At 35.8% G+C, this 15,682-nt stretch overlaps 1 protein-coding gene across 1 annotated transcript in view; it reads right to left on the bottom strand.

The window, feature by feature from the left end:
* The window catches only part of TENM1 (teneurin transmembrane protein 1), a 1,173,786-nt gene that overhangs the window by 1,137,441 nt on the left and 20,663 nt on the right, over positions 1-15,682 (bottom strand). The window contains exon 2 of the mRNA XM_077145946.1: positions 7,431-7,498. The gene's annotated coding sequence lies outside the window, so the exon portion shown is untranslated. The remainder of the gene's footprint in view (positions 1-7,430; positions 7,499-15,682) is intronic.

The following is a 15,682-nucleotide window of genomic DNA, read 5'->3' as shown; positions in this document are numbered from 1 at the left end:
GCAGCTTAAGCAATGGGAGACAATATTTGGAAACCACATATCAGATAAAGGTTTAGTATCCAGAATATAAAAAGAGATTGTTCAAATCAACAAGAAAAAGACAAGCAAATGAATGTAAAAATGGGCAAAAGACGTGAGCAGACACTTCTCACAAGAGGAAATACAAAAAGCCAAAAGGCCTATGAAAATTCAGAAATGGATAGAACAATGCTACCTGATTGTAGTGCAGTAATATAAGTATATTGAATGAAGTTGAATGTGAATATGATTGAGGGATAAGTGCTGGGGGGCATGTATGAAACCAGAAGGAAAATAGAGGATAAAGATTGAGATGGTATAAAACTTAGGGATGCCCAGAGTGGACAATGATGGTGATTAAATGTACAAATATAAAAACACTTTTGCATGAAGAAGAACAAATGAATGTGAACATTATAAGATGCTGAAAATGGATGATATACAGGAAAAAGTACAATCAATGCAAGCTAGGGTCTGTAGTCAAAAGGAACATTGAAATATGCTTCTAGTGAATGGAACAAAGGCATTATGCTAAAAAGTAATGCCAACAGGCAGGGGGCATGGAGAGTACTATGGATTATTTGTAGAAAAAAAGGTAATGTCTTCAAATGGATTATGGTGGCAAAGGCATGTCTATATACTTAGGTTGGATTGTATGATGTGTGAATAAAGCTGTTTAAAATGAACAGAGAGAAAGAAGTGCTAGAGAATATGCAGAGAAAGAGATGTACCTATATGCTGTCAGTAGGAAATTGACAGGTGCAACCCCTTGGAAAGCTGTGTGGTGGTTCCACAGGAGGCTAGGTGTGGGTTTGCCATATGATCCTGAAACCCCATTGCTCAGTGCATACTTGGAGGAGCTGAATATGGGGACATGAGTGGACATTGCACACTGGTGTTTCTGGTGACAGTGTTCACAATTCCAAATGGGTAGGCTTTGCCTAATGGTACAAACAACTGACGGATGGAAACGGAAGTTATGGTGCAAAAATACAATGAACTACTGAGTGGCTGCAAGAAGGAATGAAGTTGTGAGGCATGTAACTAGGTGAATGAACCTTTAGGACAGTATGTTGAATGAAATATCAGAAACAAAAAGACAAATATTATCATGCTTCACTCATATGGACTAACTATAATAAAAAAATTCAGTGAACTGAAGTCAAGAACATGGGTTATGAGTTTGGGGCTTATTGAAAAGTGTTCTAGATTGTCAATCTTACAGGAGTCACATGTATTTAGGAGTTGTAAAATATTTTTAAATTCTGAGCTACTGAGCTTTTTGTATATAACCTGGTCATTCCCAGAAACATTGGATAATTATTTCACACCTGAGACTCAGAGCTCTTAAGCTATAAAAGTCAGCAATACCCCATACAGGTACTGTTCAAAAATTTGAAAAAGGATCAGACTTTGAATAGAGATATGAAGGAAGTCAAGCTGGATAGGCCTATGAAAGATCATAATACAGGGTAATGGATGATCTCATCCGTATTTTAAAATTTCCACTTCTGTTTGAGACCAAAGAGAGATGTTTATTTGGTGCAAAATTTTTATTTTCGGTCCTGCACTACCCAATTTAAAGTGCATGGTCAGTTTAGTTGAACATCATAAGTATGTGGAGTCTTGAATAGGGCATGAGATTTTGTTGGTTTCTCCAGGTTTGTGTGATGACTGAATATATGCCAGAGTAATTTGGGCAGTAAATAAAGATGAATTTTAAAGTCCCCTCAGGGAACTGTGGAGAATGAAGGAAATATTCACCTTCCCCATTTGGAGACTTTCTGATATTCTCAGAAGGAGTGGGGACAACCAAATCAATAGGTCAAGCCCTTGATCTTGGGGTTAACCCCTATGAAACTTATTCCTGCAAATAGGTTAAGCCTTCTTAAAATTATGCATGGGTCCCTGAGAGAACCTCTTTTGTTGCTCAGATATGGCCTCTCTCTCTACACCAACTCAGCAGGTGTTGCCACCCCCCCTACATGGGACCTGACTCCCAGGGGTGTAAATCTCCCTGGAAATATGGGACAGAACTCTCAGGATGAGCCGGGATCCAGCATCAAAGGATTGAGACATCCTTCTTGACCAAAAGGGGGAAAAGAGCAATGAGACAAAATAAAGTTTTAGTGGCTGAGAGATTTCAAACAAAGTTGAGAGGTTATCCTGGAGGTTATTCTTATGAATTATATAGATTCCCTTTTTAGTTTATGGTGTATTGGAATGGCTGGAGGGAAATACCTGAAACTGTTGAACTGTGTTCCAGTAGCCTTGATTCTTGAAGACGATTGTATAAAGATATAAATTTTACAATGTGTCTGTGTGATTGTGAAAACCTTGCATCTGATACTCCTTTTACCCAGGGTATTGACAGATGAGTAATAAAATATGGATAATAAATACATAAATAATAGTAGCAATAAAGGGTAAAATAATTTTGGGTAGATTGAAATACTAGCAGTCAATGAGAGGGATGGGTAAGTGGCATGGGATGTATGAGTGTTTTCTTTTTTTCCTTTATTTGCTCTTCTGGAGTGATACAAATGTTCTAAAAAATGATCATGGTGATGATATTGTGAACCATTGATTGTACACCATATATGGACTGAATGTGTGTGAAGATTTATCAATAAAAACATTTTTTTATAAAAAGATATTTTCTGAGTACAAAGTATACCCAATAGTTGAAAGTGCCTTGTTGGTGTCCTCCACCTTTCTTCAGTATTTGTGGGCTTCAGTACATCCTTTAATAAATAGGGAAAATTATAATTACAGAAATTTTGTAATTAAACCACCACAGCTGGCATTTTTACCTGAGGAAAATGAGAACTAGGAAGATTGAATTTCGGGGCCCCAGTAACTCTCAAATAAAAAAAAAAAACAGTAATTGGTTTCAGTGGCTGGAATTAGTAGAGATATTGTAAAAGCTTTATTGAGATATAATTTATACAACAGAATTCTCTCATGAAATGTGTACAATTCTGCAGTTGCAGAAGCACCACAATCTAATTTTAGAATATTCCATCACATCATAAATGGGTCACATACCCATTTGCACACCATCCCCACCCTGCCCTAATCCCAGGTAAACAATAATCTACTTTCTGACTCTATGTAAAAATAAGTAAGGAAGGAAAGGAGGGAGGGAAGGAAAAAGAGGGAAGGAGTATGAGAAAAGAATGGAAAGGAAGGAAAGGGAACAAAGAAAATAGAATAAAAAATAAAATTTAGGTTAAAATAAAACACTCAGAGGACTGGACCTGAGCAGTAGGCCACTAGCTTGAGACATCTGTTTCATTTTCACTTCTCAACTCTATGGTTTTCCTAAAACCCATAAAAGGATAATTTATTAAGATAATACTCTATCTCATTCTTGCTGCTATAGGTTCCTCATGAAAGAAAAAAGATGATTTACTGTTTTTCATGCACCCACAAATATTGTATCCTGGTAACCAAGGTAGAGGGGAAACACAAAGGGAGGGGAAGAAGAGGGAAAAGTGGTCCATAGAAGGAGGGGAAAGAGGACTGTATTTTCCCTGAGACTGGATGAGAGAGAAAGAGAGTTCTCAGGCTTTTCAAAGACCTCACAAATGCCTGTACTTGAGAATGGAGGAGCTTGATATGGATATCCAAGAAGAATCATTACTAGACAGTCATCCAAGACCAGCAGGAATCACCTTTCAGCAGTCATGACTGGCTGACAAATAGAGGCTTCTCCCTAAATGTTCTACACTGGGTACTTCTCAATGTATTAGTTTACTATGGTCACATCACTTTGTTGGCTGAGAAGATCACAAATTTATCTTATAGTTCTAAAGTCAGAAGTCTGACATAGGTCTAAATGAGCTAAAATCAAGGAGTGACAGGATTGTGTTCTTTCTTGGAGTCTCTAGGAGAGAAGCCATTTCCTTACCCTCTCCAGATTCTAGAGGCCATCTTCATTCTTTGGCTCATGATCCCATCCCTCTGTCTTCAAAGCCAGAAAAATTGAGTTGTGTCCTTCTCATGTTGCCCTCTCTCTGCTCTCTTATGCCTTCCTCGTCCACTTTTAGCGATCCCTGTGATTACATCGGACCTAATTGTATAACGGGGATAATCTCCCTATGTTAAAGTCAGCTAATTAGCAACTGCAATTCCATCTGCTACCTTAATTGCCCTTTCCCATGTAACATAACATATTCACAGTTTCTTGAGATTAGAATATGGGCACCTTCTTTGGGGAGGCATTCTGTCTACTATGTCCGGTGATTCCTGTGATATTTTTTTTGGGGGGGGTGAGATATTTGAGATTACATATGTCATTGCCTTAACAAGTAGGTTCTGGTAGATGTCTCTTGTAATTTAGAAAAATAATATTTATTCCATAAGCAGATAAATCCATATGTACCCCACACCATCACTTAATTATTTTATTTCTTTGTATATAGGTCAGTCCAAACCTCTCCACAAAAAACTTGTGAGTCAGAATCAAGTCCCTTAGTTATTTTTGTTTCTCCTGCACCTAGTACAGAGCTTGGAACATTGTGGAGATTTAATAAATGTTTGTCAATGTAATAAATAAATAAATAAATAAGTGCTTCTAGAAAAGAACATCTGTACCATTGTATATGTAACTTAGTTCAGAGCTGTATATATCCCCAAAAATGAATCTAGTGCTATAAGGGGCAAAAAGCTGAACATATACTATTTTAAAAATACATTTAAAGTAGATGTCAGAGGCAATTTTTTATTATTTCTAAATTGGTTAATTCATCAGTAAAATGAGCAAAAAGTGTGAACTGTTCCTTTAAACCATATAAATTTTTACTTATATTTCATTTCAAATCAATAAGGTGAAAATCACTTCTATCATATTATGATTCATGAACTTCATTTCCTGATCCTTCTTTTCACATTTGATCAGAATAGCCATCTTTATATACTACTAGAATAATTGATTTTTTATTGCATCACCACATCTCATTATTATGTATTAAATGCTATTATTTATGATCACTAGTTAATCTGATATGAGACTAGGAAAATTATTGAAAGCTTGACACCTCAGGAATAGGGCATTTTATAGGGATGCAGAATTCACTAGAAAGAGTCAATGGTCCTTCAGCTACCCCTCAGATCATTAACTTCAACTGGTTATTTGCTCCTAGGCACTGTCCTGTGTGTTGCTGGGATATGTAGATGAAGAATATATTTTAAATGTTTTAGTGTGAACTCAATGCTCATGAAGTGTGTTAGATTGAAAGCACTGGAGTCTGAAGTCTTGGTTTATGCACTTGATTGGTTCCAGGGTACAATGAGATACTTGACTTTGAATGACCACCTTGCAAGAAAGAGAAAATACAGTTTGTTGAATTTTGAGATATTGACAGAGGATCAGTTTGGCAACATCCTAAATTTAAGCATTTGTATCAAGTTGGAAAGTGAGACAACTAATTAAACCTCTACCTGAATCTATTTAATATAATGCTAATACTGTGTGTGTGAGGAGGGGTAGTGGTTAGGAAATAATTTTTATAAGTTAAAAAGAAGTCTTATTATGAGTTTACTAAGCCACTTAAAATAACAGCAATTTTCTAAACTGTTGTGTTATTTTAATTTAATTGCCAATTTTTATTGGAATCAAAATCATTGAGAAGAGCCCTTAGTTTTCTGTAGAATGCTAGAGAGGAAGAAAGTTGGAGTTATCCAGCCCAAACTTTTTATTGTAGATATGAGAAAACCAAAGCTGAGAGTGAAGAAGTGATCTGAGGAGACTCATTACTACTAGTCTAAGACTGGGAGCAGATCCCAGATTTACTGATTGATGGGCAAGGGCTTTTTTTGCTATACCATGTTGCTTCTTTAAGTGAAGGAAATCAGCTGCTCTTTGAAGCTTTTAAATGTCTAATACCAATTATTTTTATAAATGTGCATTCTGTTAGCCTGTTAGGCATTTTTCCTGCATTTCAATCTATTAATTCACATTAGATTAGTAAGATTAACATTTTTCCCACATTTAAACCTTCTTAGTATGAAAAATTGTATTTCAGTGTTATTACACAACTGATAGAATCACAATGCCTGAATTAAGAAATACTTTTTACAAATGACACACTAGGTTAAAATCTTGATGTATATCCTCAGTAAGTTGTTTTTAATCTGTTATTTTATTTTCTGATCTTACAGTTTTTTTCCTATTGTGATCTGAACTTTTTGGCAACAGTATTACTTTAAAGGCAGTATCTCTAAAAGAACAAAACATAGGATTACATGTACCATCAAAACTGACAAATCCATTTTAAAATCCCATTGCAGGCTTATCTCAATTAAACAGAACCCAATTAACTAAATCCTTAATGAGATATTTGCATTGTAGTTTTGGAAGAGCAATGCAAATTCCAAGATTTTAGGGATTTCATTTTTTTATGTACTTCAAAAGCATTATCAATGGATGCCAGACACCACAAATTCAGATAATCCATTTGACATTTAAAAAATCAGAATGAAAATTCATATATGAATAATGATGCCTAGCACAGTCAGATAGTTACAAAAGGAAAAAAAAAACTATTAATCTTTTCTATTCCCTATTTACTAATAACTGAACATTTACCAATATTTTTAATAAGAATTATAGACCAAAGAAAGAGGTCCTTCAGATAACTGAAGAATGTGGTTAATTCTACAAGTCTCCCCAATCTTGCCACACATATCCAACGAACAGAAGACTGAATAGAGTAGCAAATATTCTCTCAATATTCCAGTTGAATTATGTCCACATTGCACATTTACCAGAAGAAAAGGCACAATAACATTCACTAAATAGCTAACCAATAAATATTTATTGGGCATATGGATCAGTAGATGGACAGATGAAAGGAAGGAAGGGAAGATGGAAGGAAAAACAAGTGGTGGAATACCTGTGTCAACACAAATATTTTACTTGAGACTATTCTAAAATAAAAACATAAAATAACATTCATTTCAACAAACAAATATTTGTTTTATCAGTTATATTTTCTGAATGGAAATATTTACTCTATTGATAAGGAGAAATGTCAGTTTTAATTGTAATCAGAGAATTACTAAATAATTTTGCAAATATCCCCACAGGCCGTATTATTCCCATGCACGTCGCAGATGTTCCCATTGGCCAAGGAGTCTCCTAGTTTTAGCAGTTGTTTACGGAAAAAGTCAAAGAATTACTCATTTAGGAACGCTTGTATATTTAGTTTTGCAAAAGCTCTAACAATTATGAAACACACACACAAGTTTATCCATGAAATGTCCAAACAAGTTTTAAAAAAATTAAAACAATTCATTACATTTAGATGGCATTCAACAAATAAGAATGTTTCTATCACTTGAACCTTCAGTTCCTGTCATATTTGTGGTCAATGTGCAAAGTAAATTTCAGCTTAGAATGCACGTACCTTGATAGATCCAGAAGTTATGGGAATCAGAAAGGAAGCAGCTGAATAAAGTTCATCCTTGGAAATTCCTGTAAATAAATTAGGCCATATTATCCTTCAATCATTTGTGCAAGCAGGCCCCAAACAATGCTTATTAAGAGGGAAAGGGAGAAGATAAACATGGGGTAGGGGTGGGAATGGGGATTAGCTTGTAAATATAAGATTTCATTTGGCAATTCACAAAAGATGAGGGGTTGGTTTTTTTTTTAAATGTCTGCTTGAAACTTTAAATAATTATATTAACCACACTGCTAATAGAAAATTTCTTAATTACAGAAGAGTACACCTAGGGGATTGTGGAATTCTCACTCACTTCACAAAGACCCTCCAAACCTACTACTATTCAATTTTTCCTCAATATATCACTCATTTTGAGATTAAATGCCTACAATTTCAGGACATTTTTACCATGTAAACTATTTATAGTAATTGTAATTCCTTACCTTTAAATCATCCTTTACTGTTCATAGAAAGCTTTCCTATACACTTTCCATTTAATCCTCAAAACAAACCTGTTATACAATTAGGATATAGGCCCACAGAGGTTAAATGGTTTGCACAAAGTCACATAGCTGATTAGTGGTGTAGACAGGACTAGAATCTATCCCTTATTTTTGGTTCACTGCTCTTTCCAATGTCCCAAACAACCTCCTTTATTCAACAAATAGGTAATAAATTGACTACAAATCATATTTCCCACATACCAAGCTTAGCAATGGGTGCTAAAAGAGGAGCTGTTTAATCATATAATGATACCCACAAATTTATTCCATTTTAGAGGATATGTCTGTCCCTCTGATTTGTATAGTGCCCAATATCAAGTCACATGTATATCTATATGAATTTTTTAAATATCTCAACAGAAATGTACACTGGCCCTGTCTTTATGGAGAGTAATTTTCCAGTAGGTACACAACTCTTAAGAATATGTACTCTCTTTGATCCAGTTATTCCACATCTATACATTTATAGAGAAATTATCAAGATGTATACAAAATAGATGAACTGACCAATGGAAACTAATTGAGTGCTCAGAGGTGGACCTTCTCATCTATAGTAAATTGATATTTGATAAGGTGGTCAAGTCAAGTCAGCTGGGACAGAGAAGCCCCTTCAACAAATGGTGCTTGAAAACTGGATATCCATATCCAAAAGAAAGAGTACTGTTATCTCACACCTTATACAAAAATTAACTCAAAATGAATCAAGCACCTAAACATTAGCGTTAAAACCATAAAACATTTAGAAGAAAATATAAGGACTTATCTTAAGGATCTTGTGATAAGAAGTGGTTTCCTAGACCTTAAACTCAAAGTATGAACAATAAAAGAAATAAATAAATGGTATCTCCTCAAAATTGAACACTTTTGGACATCAAAGGACTTTGTCAGTAAAGCAAAAGCCAGACTATGCAATGGGAGATAATATTTGGAAACCAAATATTAGATAAGAACTTAATATCCAGAATATATAAAGAGCTCTTACAACTCAAGAACAGAAAGACAGAGGAGGAGAGCCAAGATGGGAGCTTAGCGAGGTGTGGGATTTAGTTCACCCTCCACAGCAGCTAATAAATAGCCAAGAACAGTACAGAACAACTGCTAGGGCCACATCAGTGAGCAGACACACAGTGTACCCCAGTCTGGACTAGCTGTGAGCCCACCTAGATCTGTGAGTTCCCCAAGCCAAGGCGGCTGGCACCCGTCCCCCACAGGCTGCTTCCCAGAGGGAAAAGGAAAGAGAGTTTACCAGCAGCAGGGGCTGAGTGTGACCAAACTCCAAATATGGAATTAATTGACAAATTCTGACTACTAAAAATAGGCCCCCAGCTCTGGTGAAGCGTGAGTAAAAGTGGAGGTTGCTGGTTTTTGCCCAGTGCAGAGGGGACAGGGCTGACAGAAAAAGAAAAAAGAAAAAAAAAAAAACCAGAGGTGTTTTTGGATCTGAAAAGGTCTGGGCCCTGAAGGAAAGGAGGGGACACATAGGACCTAGAGATACACAGAGCAACTTACCAACTTACACTCTTGATTGGCAAACCCAACGAATGGGGGTCCTGCCCTGAAAAGGATTTTTGTTTTTCTTTTTTTGTGGATGTGATTTTACAACTTGACTACTGTTTAGATACAGCTGCAAGGCTTCTTAGGCTCCAACTGCCCCAGGCATAGGCAGAATTGAGCTTGTTTGAGTGTTTATCTGGAGCCTGTGCCTTCCCCAGGAGAGGAGTGGGGCCCAACTCAGGTGGAATCCCTCCCTCAAAGAAGTCAGACCCAAGGGTCTGGAAAAGTAAAGCGATTAAAGCCAGCCTATAGCCTTTCCTCTATCTCAACCACACCTCCAGCGGAGACAGTCTGCTGGAGTTAAAGGTACCACATTGCCTTACGCTGGTGAGACCTGCAGGCAGAAAAGCACCACATACTGGGCAGGATAGGAAAAACACAGAGTCCAGAGACTTCATAGAAGAGTCTTTCAACCTGTTGGGTCTCACCCTCAAGGAAAACTGACACAGGTGACTCTTTCCTCCTCAGAAACTCTGACTGGGGTCTATAATACCTAAGTAGACCAACCTAAGGGGGTTGGAAGGCACCATACAGGCAGGATAAAAACAAAAAAAACAAGAACTGAAAAATTCTGACCTGTTACACAAAAGCTAAGCTAGAGGACTAGAATAAGCTGAACTGAACGTCAAAGAACAAATAGACAACAAACTCATCCAGCAAGCAAGTCCTAAGTTTAAAAAAAAAGTGAAAACAATCTCCAGAACAAACTCATTAAGGTAATTAAATGCCTAACACCAGGAAAAAATAATGAATAGTACTAGGAAAATTGAAGATATGGCCCAGTCAAAGGAACAAACCAACAATTCAAATGAGAAACAGGAGTTGATACAATTAATTCAGAATGTTCAAAAGGACATGGAAAACCTCATCAAAAATCAAATCAATGAATTGAGGAAGGGTATAAAGAAGGCAAGGAATGAACAAAAAGAAGAAATCAAAAGTCTGAAAAAACAAATCTCAGAACTTATGGGAATGAAAGGCACAGTAGAAGAGATGAAAAAACAATGGAAACGTACAATGTCAGATTTCAAGAGATGAAAGATAGAATTAGTGAACTGAAGGATAGGACATCTGAAATCCAACAAACAAAAGAAAATATAGGTAAAAGAATGGAATAATATGAGCAGTGACTCAGGGAGTTGAATGACAACATGAAGCTCACAAATACATGTGCTGCGGGTGTCCCAGAAGGAAAAGAAAAGGGAAAAGAAGGAGAAAAACTAATGGAGGAAATGCTCACTGAAAATTGCCCAACTCTTATGAAAGAGTTAAAATTACAGATCCAAGAAGTGAAGCATACCCCAAACAGCATACATCCAAATAGATGTACTCCAAGACACTTACTAATCAGAATGTCAGATGTCAAAGAGAAAGAGAGACTCTTGAAAGCAGCAAGATAAAAGTAATCCATCACATGGAAGGGAGGCCCAATAAGACTATGCATAGATTTCACAGCAGAAACCATGGAGGGGAGAAGACAGTTGGATGATATATTTAAGATACTAAAAGAGAAAAACTGCCAACCAAAAATTCTATAACCAGCAAAATTGTCCTTCAAAAATGAGGGGGAAATTAAAACATTTTCAGAGAAAAAATCACTGAGAGAATTTGTGACCAAGAGACCAGCTCTGTAATTAATGCTAAAGGGAGCACTAGATAGATAAGAAAAGACAGGAGAGAAAAGTGTGGAGCAGAGTGTAGAAATGAAGACTATCAGTGAAGGTAAAAAGAACAAAAATTAGATATTACACATAAAATGCAAAAGGCAAAATGGTAGAAAAAAGTACTGCCCATATAGTAATAACACTAAATGTTAATGGATTAACCTCCCCAATCAAAAGGCACAGACTGGCAGAATGGATTAAAAAAAACAGTACCCATCTGTATGCTGTGTACAGGAAACACATCTTAGACCCAAGGATAAACATAGGTTGAAATAGAAAGGTTGGGAAAAGATATTCTATGCAAATAACAATCAGAAAAGAGCAGGAGTAACTATATTAATATCCAACAAATTAGACTTCAAATATATAACAGTTAAAAGGAACAAATAAGGGCACTATGTATTAATAAAAGGAACAATTCAACAAGAAGACATGACAATCATAAATATTTATGTACTGAGACAGAATGCTCCAAAGTACATGAGGCAAACACTGAAAGGAGAAATAGACACACCTACCAAAATAGTTGGAGACTTCAATTCCCCATTCTCATCAATGGACAGAACATTAGACAGAGGATCAATAAAGAAACAGGGAATTTGAATAATGCAATAAATGAGCTAGACTGAACAGATATTTATAGAACATTACACCCCACAACAGCAGGATACACCTTTTTCTCAAGTGCTCATGGATCATTCTCAAGGGTATACCATATGCTGGGTCACAAAGCAAGTCCAATAAACTCAATAAATTTAAAAAGATTGAAATCACACAAAACACTTTCTCAGATCATGAAGGTATGAAGTTGGAAATCAATAATAGGCAGAGTGCCAGAAAATTCACAAATATATGGAGGCTCAACAACACACTTGTAAACAACCAGTGGGTCAAGGAAGAAATTACAAGAGAAATCAGTAAATAACCAAGGTAAATGAAAATGAAACTACAGCATATTAAAATTTATGGCATGCAACAAAGGCAATGCTAAGAGGGGAATTTATTGCCCTGAATGTCTATATCGAAAAAGAAGAAAGGGCAAAAATCAAGGAATTAACTGTTCACTTGGAAGAACTAGAGAAAGAACAGCAAATTAACCCCAAAGCAAACAAAAGGAAAGAAATAATGAAAATTAGAGCAGAAATAAATGAAATTGAGAACATGAAAACAATTGAGAAAATCAACCAAACCAGAAGTTGGTTCTATGAGAAAATCAATAAGACTGATGGACCGTTAGTGAGGTTAACAAAAAGAAGAATAGAGAAGCTGCAAATAAATAAAATCAGAAATGGAAGAGGAGACATGACCACTTACCCCATAGAAATAAAGGAAGTAATTGGAGGATACCATGAACAACTTTATGCTAATAAACTTGACAATGTAGATGAAATGGACAACTTCTTAGAAGGGCATGAACAGCCAACATTGACTCAAGAAGAAATAGGCGACCTCAACAAGCCAATCACAAGTAAAGAAATTGAATCAGTCATTAAGAAGCTCCCCAAAAAGAAAAGTCCAGGACCAGATAGCTTGACATGTGAATTCTACAAAACATTCAAGAAAAAATTAGTACCAACCCTGCTAAAACTCTTCAAAAAAACTGAAGAGGAGGGAAAGCTACCTAACTCATTCCATAAAGCCAATGTCAACCTCATACCAAAGCCAAAGATATTACAAGAAAAGAAAACTACAGACCTATCTCTCTAATGAATATAGATGCAAAAATCCTCAACAAAATTCTTGCAAATTGAATCCAGCAGCACATTAAAAGAATTATGCATCATGACCAAGTAGGGTTCATTCCAGGTATGTAAGGACGGTTCAACATAAGAAAATCAATTAATGTCATACACCATATCAACAAATCAAAGCAGAAAAACTGCATGATCATCTCAATTGAAGCAGAAAAGGCATTTGACAAAATTCAACATCCTTTCTTGTTGAAAAGAATAGGAATAGAAGGGAACTTTCTCAACATGATAATGGGAATATATGAAAAACCAACAGCTAACATCATCCTCAATGGGGAAGAACTGAAAACTTTCCCCCTAAGATCACACAAGGCACGGATATCTAGCATCACCATTGTTATTCAACATTGTGTTAGAAGTTCTAGCCAGAGCAATTAGTCTAGGAAAAGAAAATAAAAGGCATCAAAATTGGAAAGGAAGAAGTAAAATTCTCACTGTCTGCAGATGATATGATACTATATGTCAAAAACCCTGAAAACTGCACAGCAAAATTACTAGAGCTAATAAATGAGTGCAGCAAGCTGGCAGGTTACTAGATTAACAGGTTAATCAATAGATTAATTAATTAATAGTTTAAGGCAGGTTAAGAGGTTACTCAAAAATCCGGAGTGTTTCTATATACTAGTAATGAACAATCTGAGGGAGAAATCAAGAAAAAAATTCCATTTACAATTGCAACCAAAAGACTAAAATAAAATATTTAGGAATAAATTTAACCAAAGATACAAAAGGCCTATACAATGAAAACTACAAGAAACTGTCAAAAGAAATCACAGAAGACTTAAATAAATGGAAGGGCATACTGGGTTCATGGATTGGAAGACTAAATATAGTAAATTGATTTACAGAGTAAATGCAATACCAATTAAAATCCCAAAAACTTACTTTTCAGAAATTGAAAAAACAATAACCAAATTTATCTGGAAGAGCAGGGTGCCCCAAATAGCTAAAAATATCATGAGAAGGAAAAATGAAGTTGGAGGTCTCATGCTACCTGATTTTAAGGTGTATTTTGAAGATATGGTGGTCAAAACAGCATGGTACTAGCATAAAGATAGATATATTGACCAATAGAATAGAATAGAATAGAGTGTTCACATATAGACCCTCTCATCTATGGACAATTGATCTTTGATAAGGGAGTCAAGCCATCTCACCTGGGACCAAGCAGTCTCTTCAGTAAATGGTGCTTAGAGAATTGAATATCCACATGCAAAAGAATGAAAAAGGATCCATATGTCACACCTTATGCAAAAATTAGCTCAAAATGCATCAAAGACCTAAACATTAGATCTAAGACTATAAAACTTTTTGAATAAAAAATTCAGAGAAATATCTTATCAATCTTATAATAGGAGGGGGCTTCCTAGACCTTACACCCAAAGCACGAGCATTGAAGAAAGAAATAAATAAATGGAAATTACTCAAAATTAAACACTTTTGGGCATCAAAGATCTTCATCAAAGAGTAAAAAGATGGCCTACACAATGGGAGACAATATTTGGAAGTGACATATCAGATAAAGGTCTAGTCTACAGAATATATAAAGAGATTGTTCAACTCGAGAAGAAAAAGACAGACAACCCAATTATTAAATGGGCAAAAGACTTGAACAGACACTTCTCAGAAGAGGAAATACAAATGGCCAAAAGGCACATGAAAAGATGCTCAACTTCCCCGGCTCTTAGGGAAATGCAAATCAAAACCACAATGAGATATCATCTCACACCCACCAGAATGGCCGTTATCAATAAACCAGAAAATGCCAGGTGCTGGAGAGGATGTGGAGAAAGAGGCACACTTATCCACCGTTGGTGGGAATTTTCAAATGGTACAACCACTGTGGAAGGCAGTTTGGAGGTTCCTCAGGAAGCTAAGTATAGGATTGCCATATGAGCTGGCAATACCATTGCTAGGTATCTATTCAGAGGACACGAGGCAAGAACACAGATGGACATTTGCACACCAATGTTTATAGCAGTATTATTCACAATTGCCAAGAGATAGAAACAGCCAAAATGTCCATCAACAGAGGAGTGGCTAAACAAGCTGTGGTATATACATATGATGGAATATTATGCAGCTGTAAGACAAAGTAAAATTATGATGCATGTAACAATATGGATGGACCTTAAGGACATTATGTTGAGTGAGATTAGCCAGAAACAAAATGAAAAATACTGTATGGTCTCACTGATATGAACTGACACTAGTGAATGAATTCAGTTTGCAACAGAAACCATCAGGAGATAATAATAATAGGGTAGATATTGGATAATTGGAGCTGAAGAGATACAGACTGTGCAACAGGAATGATTGTAAAAATTCAGAAATGGATAGCACAATACTACCTAAGTGTAATACAATAATGTTAGAACACTGAATGAAGCTGAATGTGAGAATGATAGAGGGAGGAGGCCTGGGGGCATAAGTGAAATCAGAAGGAAAGACATACCATAAAGACTGAGATGGTATAATCTAGGAATGAGTAGAGTGTATAATGATAGTGATTAAAATGTGTAAATTTAAAAATGTTTTTGCATGAGGAAGAACAAAGGAATGTCAATAATGCAGGGTAATGAAGATAGATGGTAAAACTTTAACTTATGTGTGAGACTAAAACAAAAAATGTTTATTTGGTACATAACGTATATTTTTTTCATAATTTATATTTTGACCAGCACATTTCCTAATATAACATATGTGGACAGCTTAATCGGACACTATAGTATTTTGAACCT

The sequence above is a fragment of the Tamandua tetradactyla genome, chromosome X, assembly GCF_023851605.1.
Source record: "Tamandua tetradactyla isolate mTamTet1 chromosome X, mTamTet1.pri, whole genome shotgun sequence".
NCBI classification, from domain to species: Eukaryota; Metazoa; Chordata; class Mammalia; order Pilosa; family Myrmecophagidae; genus Tamandua; species Tamandua tetradactyla.
Note: the sequence above shows the minus strand (reverse complement) of the source record. Positions and strands in the feature narration are given on the sequence as shown.